Source organism: Callospermophilus lateralis, chromosome 18 (genome assembly GCF_048772815.1).
Source record: "Callospermophilus lateralis isolate mCalLat2 chromosome 18, mCalLat2.hap1, whole genome shotgun sequence".
NCBI classification, from domain to species: domain Eukaryota; kingdom Metazoa; phylum Chordata; class Mammalia; order Rodentia; family Sciuridae; genus Callospermophilus; species Callospermophilus lateralis.
Genome location: NC_135322.1, coordinates 4,745,525 through 4,753,890, shown reverse-complemented (window position 1 = coordinate 4,753,890; position 8,366 = coordinate 4,745,525). Strand labels below are relative to the sequence as shown.

General features: G+C 39.1%; 1 pseudogene; it reads left to right on the top strand.

Annotated features, from left to right (window-relative positions):
* Positions 1 to 461: 461 nt before the first annotated feature.
* LOC143384255 (E3 ubiquitin-protein ligase NRDP1-like) lies at positions 462 to 5,134 on the top strand (annotated as a pseudogene).
* The last annotated feature ends 3,232 nt before the right edge of the window (positions 5,135 to 8,366 follow it).

Sequence of the window (8,366 nt, the reverse complement as noted above, 5' to 3'; positions counted from 1 at the left end):
ACTATTCGCTCATGGAAACAGTTTCCAGCATGAACACAGTGAAGAAATGGGTCTTGATACTGTTCCACATTGATTGAGTTTCCCGTGTGTGTTCATGTCTCAAGGGTGGATGCATGTGCTGTTTTTGCTGCATTCTGTTCTCTCCTGGATATTTAGGCTAATTGAGAGCCTTCAGTGACAGGGATTGTGTCAAATTTTGGAGCAGAATCCAGTTTTGGTTACTGGAGAGAAGAAACAAGACTGAAACCAAAGAATATCAAGAAGTTTGGACATCCATGAAGAAAGATGTGCCCCAAAGTGTCCAGATCCTCAAGCTACATCAAGAGACGTCTAGAGGAGATATAAAACCATCCAAAGTAAATGACTCTCATGGGAACAGGGCCATGCAGCCTCCACCATGAATACTGGTTTTCCTCATTCTGGGTTACATATGTATTTAAGTGAAACTTGCCCATGAGCCCATGTCAGAGGGCACTGTAGACTTGTCCCACTACAACAAACGGGCCACAGACAGAGGCTTTGGAGAGCTCCCTGCCTTATCCCCAGGTTGTGCTCATGAACTTGTGAACCCTCCTGGGTGCTGCGTGTCCAAGGATAAGTCACAAGGAGAGAAGAGTTTGGGTGCCTGTGCCATGAAGCTGTAGGTTTCAAAGATACGGAAGAATGTAGCCCATCCCAGGTGGAGAGATGACCCCAGGAGACTGAAGTCAAGAGAGCCTGAAGGATGGATGTGGAACTGGGAATCTTCCAGAGGAAAGAGTCTCTGAATCTCACACAGGGATAGGAGACAACATGACAAATCCCCAGAAGCTCAGTTCCCTGAAGAGAGAAGAGTTTATCTCATGGTTCTGGAAGATCATGAATATGGCACCAATATCGTCTCAGTTCCTGTGAGTCTCCTGGTCTATGTCACAAGATGCTGGATGATATTAGGGGAAGAATGTTGTGAGAGGAAGGGCTGACGTGGTGAGGTGTATTCTAAATGTCTATTAGGTCAATTGGGTTTAAAATATTATTTACATTGATAATATCTTTGTTGATTTTATCTTTGGATGACCTATCTATTGGTGATAAAAGTGTGTTCACATCACTAGGTATTATTTTATTGCAGTCTGTCTGGGATTTAATGTCAAGAATTATTTCTTTTAACGTGTCCTGACATTTGGGGTATATATATTTAGTACAATTATTTCTTCTGGTTGAATTGTTCCCTTTACCAGAATGTACTGTCCTTCTGTGGTTAATTTTTGCTTGAAATCTTCTTTGTTTACATGTGAGAATAGCTAGCTCCTCCTGATTGTTTTCAGATTCCATTTGTGTGATATGTAAATGTCCTTTTACAAACTTCAGCCTTTGGGCATCTTTGCCTATGTGATCAGTCTCTTGCCAACAGCATCCAGTTGGATCTTGTATTTTGATTTATTCTGCTAATCTATGTCTTTTAATTGGGGAGTAGAGGCCATTTATTTGCAGATAGTGTGAATATAAGTTTGCACTTTCCTGACATTTTTGTTTATTTGCCATATTTTATTTGGTTTTGATTTTCATTTAGTTGTTTACTCTTATAGTGGGCCTCATCCTCTTGGGACTTTTTTTTTGTTGTTGTTGTTCTAGGATTTCTCTGTATGCAGCATATCTTTGAATATTCTTCATAATTCTTGCTTTGTTGTTATGATTTCTTTTAGTATATCTGCATCATGCAATGTTTTAATTTCTCCACTAATTTTGAAAAACATTTTTTTTTGGATATAGCAATTTTGCAGGAAATTATTCTTTTTTGAGCTTAGAATATGTCATTGTAGTCTTTCCTTGATACTGGTGTCTGAGTTGAGAAGTCAAAGGTGAATCTTATTGATTTGCCACTAAATGTCACCTGATGTGTTTTTTTCTTACAGATTTTATTATTCTATATTAATTTTCAGTGTAGATTATGATTGTGTCTTGCAGTGTCTCTTTTGTCATTATGTATTTGTGGTCATTTATGATTTCCTATATGTTGATTCCTATCTAATTTCTTTTGAGAACTGTTTTATGTCTCTATGTCATTGTGTGAAGATTGTTGTTGATATTTTGGTGGTATGCATTAAGTTTTCAAAATAGTTTTGATTTTATGTTCAGTTCTATTCCTATCCAAAACATGGGTGGTCTTTCCATCTTCTACATTCTACTTCAATTTTTTTTCTTCATTGTTTCTTATTTTAATTTTAGAGGTCTTACACATACTTGGTTAGGTTTATACCTAGGTATTCTGATTTTTGTGTTATTGCGAATGGATTCAATTTCCTAATTTCATTTTCAGGAGATTCATTGTTTTTTAATCTTTTATTGATTTTATTTTTTTAAAATAAACAACAGTAGTGGAATGCATTACAATTCTTATTACACATATAGAGCACAATTTTCATATCTCTGTATATAAAGTATGTTTATGCCAATTCATGCATTCATACGTGTACTTTTTTGCATTACAAGTCTTAATACACATATATAATACGATTTTTTATATCTCTGTTTGTATATAAAGTATGTTGACACCCAATTCAAGTGTTCATACATGTACTTTGTATAATGATGTCCATCACATTCCACCATCCTTGCTAATCCCCTACCCGCTGCCCTTCCCTCCCATACCTCCTCCTTATCTAGAATTCATCTAATCGTCCCATACTCTCCTTCCCTACCACACTATGAGTCAGCATCTTATACGAGATAAAACATTCAGCATTTTTGTGTGTGTGTATTTGGCTAACTTCACTTAGAATTATCTTCTCCAACTGAATCCATTTACCTGCAAATGCCACAATTTGGTTCTTATTTAATGCTTAGTAAAAATCCATTGTGTGTGTATGTATATGTATGTATGTATGTGTGTGTGTGTGTGTGTGTGTGTGTATATATATATATATATATATATATATATATATATATATACATACATATCACATTTTTTTTAATCTATTCATCCACTGAAGAGCATCTAGGTTGGTTCCACAGTTTAGATATTGTGAATTGTACTGCTATAAACAGTGATGTGACTGCGTTCCTGTAGTATGTTGTTTTTAAGTCCTTTGGGGATATTCAAGGAGAGAAATAGCTGGGTAAAATGGTGGTTTCATTTCCAGATTTCCAAGGAGTCACCATACTGCTTTCCATATTGGCTGCACCAATTTGCGGTCCCACCAGCAATGTACAAGTGTTCCTTTTTCTCCACATCCTTGCCAACATTTATTGTTGTTTGTCTTCATAATAGCTGCCCTTCTGACTGAAGTGAGATGATATCTTAAAGTAGTTTTGATTTGCATTTCTCTGATTGCTAGAGATGATGAGCATTTTTTCATATATTTGTTGACTGATTGTATATCTTCTTCTGAGAAGTGTATGTTCAGGTCCTTGGCCCATTTGTTGATTGGGTTCTTTGGTTTTTCTGTGCTTAGCTTTTTGAGTTCTTTGTATACCCTAGAGATTAGTGGGTAAAGATTTGCTCCCAGGATGTAGGCTCTCTGGTCACTTCATAGATTGTTTCTTTTGCTGAGAAGAAACGTTTTAGTTTGATTCCATCCCATTTATTGATTCTTGGTTTTAATTCTTACACTATAGAAGTCTTATTAAGGAAGTTGGGGCCTAATTCCACATGATGAAGATGAGGGCCTACTTTATCTTCTATTAGATATGAGTCTCTGGTTTAGTTCCTAGGTGTTTGATCCATTTTGAGTTAAGTTTTGTGCATGAGATAGGGGTTTAATTTCATTCTGTTGCATATGTATTTCCAGTTTTCCCAGCACCATTTGTTGAAGAGGCTATCTTTCTCCAGTGCATGTTCTTGGAACCTTTGTCTAACATAAGATAATTGTAATTTTGTGGGTTAATCTCTGTGTCCTCTATTCTGTACCATTGGTCTACCAGCCTGTTTGGTGCCAATACCATGCTCTTTTTGTACTATTACTCTGTAATATAGTTTAAGGTCTGCTTCCCTCTTCCTGCTAAGCATTGCTTTACCTATTCTGGGTCTCTTAATTTTCCAGATGAATTTCATGATTGCTTTTTCTATTTATATGAGAAATGTCATTGGGATTTTGGTTGGAATTGCATTAAATCTGAACAATGCTTTTGGTAGTATGGTCATTTGATAATATTAATTCTGCTTATCCAAGAGCAAGGTAGATCTTTTCATATTCTAAGGTCTTCTTTGATTTCTCTCTTTAGGGTTCTATAGTTTTCATTGTATAGATCTTTCACCTTTTTCTTTACATTGATTCCCAAGTATCTTATACATTTCTGGGAAATTTCCCTGTACTTTATTGTTATTTAGTGCTTTCCTGAAGTAGGTGCACATTGAGGTCCACAGATTTGATTCTTGGGCAACTTATGGTAGCCAACTCCTTGGTCATTCTTGCTAGAGGAATGCTCCACACAGTGACATGCATGAAGATCTTATCCATTATATTTCATGGAGTTTTGAAGGGGCCAGTGCCACCTGAAGACATCCAAAGATGAGCTGATTAACCACAAGTGCAGGGAGCACTTGGCTCTTTGGTACAGCAGCAGTTGACATAAAAGGCAGAGTTCTAGAAGACATCAGCTGATCATAAACAACAGCTATCAGAGCAGATGCGAGATATCCAGCAAATGTGTGTAATCCATATGGTCAATTCCAACTTTCAAACCTGCAGGAGAGAATAGAACACTTGGAGTTCCTGGAGTGGGTGGAATCCCTGCAGCCAGCCACAGTGACCTGCTGAGCAGGATGATCTCGATTTCTAGGCTGCATGCCAGGATTTGGATCAATCAGCCCTTGGTGGAGTGTGTCTGTCTGGCCTCTATTGTCAATGGGCTAAATATATCCAGGAACATGCTGGTCCCAGGGTCTGGCCAAACTAGAGACTGGCCATATTAACTGGCCCTACTGTGAGTACTACATGGCCACATGCATCCCTGGTAAGCAGGCTGTCGTCCTGATGGCCTGAGAGAACGAGCCTGTGGGTGATGACATTTTGCAGGAGCCAGGGCTTGTTATGACATTTTGCATGGTGTAGAGGAGATACAGAAGAGTGGGACCAGCTACCAGGAAGGGAGGAACACTGGAAAAGCCCCATCCCTCAGACAGCTGGGTCCTAAGTTCCCCCATTATCCTTAAAGTCTTGGCTGAGCCTGGGCCACACTTCTCCCTGCTGTTTTAGCACTGAGGGCCCCGAAACCCTTCACTCAGCTTTTTAAGGAAGAAACCCAGATTCTTGCTTTTTGCAATATTTCTTCCCCTAGAATTTCTGTAATTTTCATCTGTGTGGGACAATTACCATTTTTATGTTTTCCTGCCCAGGGTCCCTGGGTCCAGGTGTTTTCACAGGACACAAATAGATTCTTCCCCTAGAGGATCAGTATTAAATGAGCACTCTCTTATCTTCCCTCTCCTCCAAAATCATGGAACCAGAGCAGGAGCTCTAGCCTCTTGTTTCCCTGTCCACCCTTTCCTCATGTCCTTATTCTTTTAACCACTTTAGTCTCACTCCCATAGTGTCACTGCACAAAACCCACCTGTGCTCATGCCACAGGTATTCACCTGGATGGTCAGTCTCACAGCATTTTGGTCAATGTCACAGCATTTGTTAAGGTATCTAAGTTTAAGTATTATCCTTGCAGGTTTGGAGGGATTACAATAATTGAAAGAGCTCCTGTGCTGTGGTCATCCCTTGGGGCTACTGAATTAGTATTGGTATTTATTAAGACTAATATAAGTAGTTTATAATTAATTAGAAATCAATATTACTAAATTAATTAATAATGTAAATATTATATTTGATATTTACAGAAATGTTGTCTCAGACAAGTCAGAAAATCTTGTTGATGTCATTGTTGAAGGAGACTTTTATTATATTCTGTTTGTTTGATGAATATTGCTCTGTTTCTCCCTCCTGTCAGTAGTGGAGGTCAGTATTGGCAGGGGATGTTTATTCACAAATTATGATATAAATTAACATTCTATTATGTAAATGAGTCCAATGAATTCACTCATATTTGTGAGATGAATTTGGTGACTTCCAAGGTGATACTAGCATCCATTCTTTCTTTTCTTTGTACCTGTGTTAATATCCTTCCTATGTGTTTTCCTTCTTTCCATTTCTCTGCTCATACCTTCAATATCGTGCCATTCATTGTAATGAAGAACAGGAAGCAACTAGATTTGGGGTATAAATCTTCCCAGGGAAGGAAGAAGTAAAACAAGACATGCAAAGCTCACTGCCAGCCCTTCAAATGACAGACCTCAGTACTTCCCAGCCCCTCCAAGTGACACCCTGTTGGTCTCCCAGGATCATGGCTAAGTAAGAGTCTCTCCAAACACTAGAATATCCTCTGAAGACATGTTATGAAGAAAGTTTAATATTGTTTTTCATAAGTGACACCTGGGGAGGAAGTTTCCAGCAGTGTCCTCAGCCCCGCAGGCTGCACAGCCATTGCTGCTGCTGGCACAGTGGTAATTGCAGGTCCCTGGGGAGGTGAGGTCACAGAGCCACAGACCCATATCTCAGAATATGGCCACCTCCCTGCAGCACACGTCTTGGTCAGAGAGGCCTCTGCACTGAGGTCACCATCCTGGCAGAGAGGAAGAGCCTGGAGAGTGACTCAGGGTGACTCTGAGAGCAGCATCTGTGGGAAGAGACCCATCAAGAGTCTGGGTAAGTGACCACAGCTGATCACACTCAAATGAACCCTCCAGAAGCCAGAGCCACACAAGTATTAAAATGGTTGATGAAGAATGGCTCTAGGTAGCAAAGATATATGGGTCCTATCCTAAATGCCAAACCACCATGGGTCCTAATTTAACTTCATGTGATTCTTACTGACGGGGATTGCTGTGGTTTAGTCCAAGTGAAAATTAAATGTGATTTTCAAGGTGCACAAGGAGGTTGTTTTAAAGTCACCCAGCTGCTCAGTTTCCCTCACAGGAAGTCTACACTAAATATTCATGATTTCTAGGTCCAGACTCATAGTATCTCCTGCCTGTGTGTGGAGTAGGAGGAGCTCACAGGAATCTTCTTAGTCCTGTGCAGAGAGAGAGCTGATGGTGACTGCTCAGGCAGAACATTTTCTCTGACTCTCAGCATGGTGCAGCCAACAGAGAGAGTAATTGTAGCAATCCTGAAAGCCTAAGAATTCAAGGATAATGAGCCCATTTCTCTATATTGTGAAAAGGAGCATGTATGGAAATAGTGGACAAGGTTATTACAGATTACCAGTATTACCTGTAAGAGCTTTATATTTTTTTCATGTCAGATATCTGTTAATTGTAGTGAATGCACCATGTGACATAGGAATCTGAGAGTGGAGTAGGGTATGAATGTGCAGGGGACATAGGAAAGCTCTTCACTATCTGTTCAATAATATGTATACCTAAATTTTTCTACCAAATAAATTAAGTTAAATATATGCATTCAGATGAATGTAGAAATTCTAGCATTTTGACTTTTAAACTGCCACAAATACCAGTTTTCATAGATGGCTTCTATTGTGACATCATTTACTAATCTTACTTTTTGAAATGTTTTTCTTAGGTATTAATGAGCTCATATTTGTATCTTCTGAAGAAGTGAATATTTTCTTTCTACACTATACTTTTTAATCATGTGTTACTTCTCGATATGCCAAGACTTAGGACATGGCCTGGGAATGTGGCAAAATTTCTGTCATAGAAGCAATTAAGCTGTGTTCCTAACATACAACCACATGAGTCATGGGGTAGCTGTCCTGATGTGCAGCCAGTCCTACCTCCTGCAGGTAACTAACCATGGGACAGGTACCTGCAGTGCTATAGTTCCCTCAGTGCATCTGCAGGTATTAAAATATCTAAGTGTTCCTTCATAATTGACCTTGTACATAGAATAAATATTTCCAAGTGAATGGAAACATTTTAGTTTTCAATACAATAGGAATATAGAGAAATGGAAGTAAATTTGAGCTGGATTGATAGAAGAACCTGCTCATTACCATTATGGAAGCCTGATGGTTCATGCTATTCTCTTTGTAAACACTCAGCTAGTATCAAGACCCTCTGTGCACCTGATCAGATTATGCATCTGGACAGAGACTTAACATGTGTGTGCACAAGTTCTTCTGGTCATCTCCGCCCCTGCGTAATGTCATGAAGATTCAGGAATCACCATGTGCTGCCTTCACAACAGGGATTTATACACTTCATGCCTGAACTAGTCATGAACTTCATTAAAACCTGTTAGTGAAATAAAACGTTAAGTTTTCAGAGTGGGAACTCTGGAGTGTAGGCAATATTGAATTTTGGTTGACAGGACATGTGCTGCCCAGGCCTCCTGTTTTACTCCAGGACCCTCTTGCTGGGACAGCAGGGAACTGGCAGG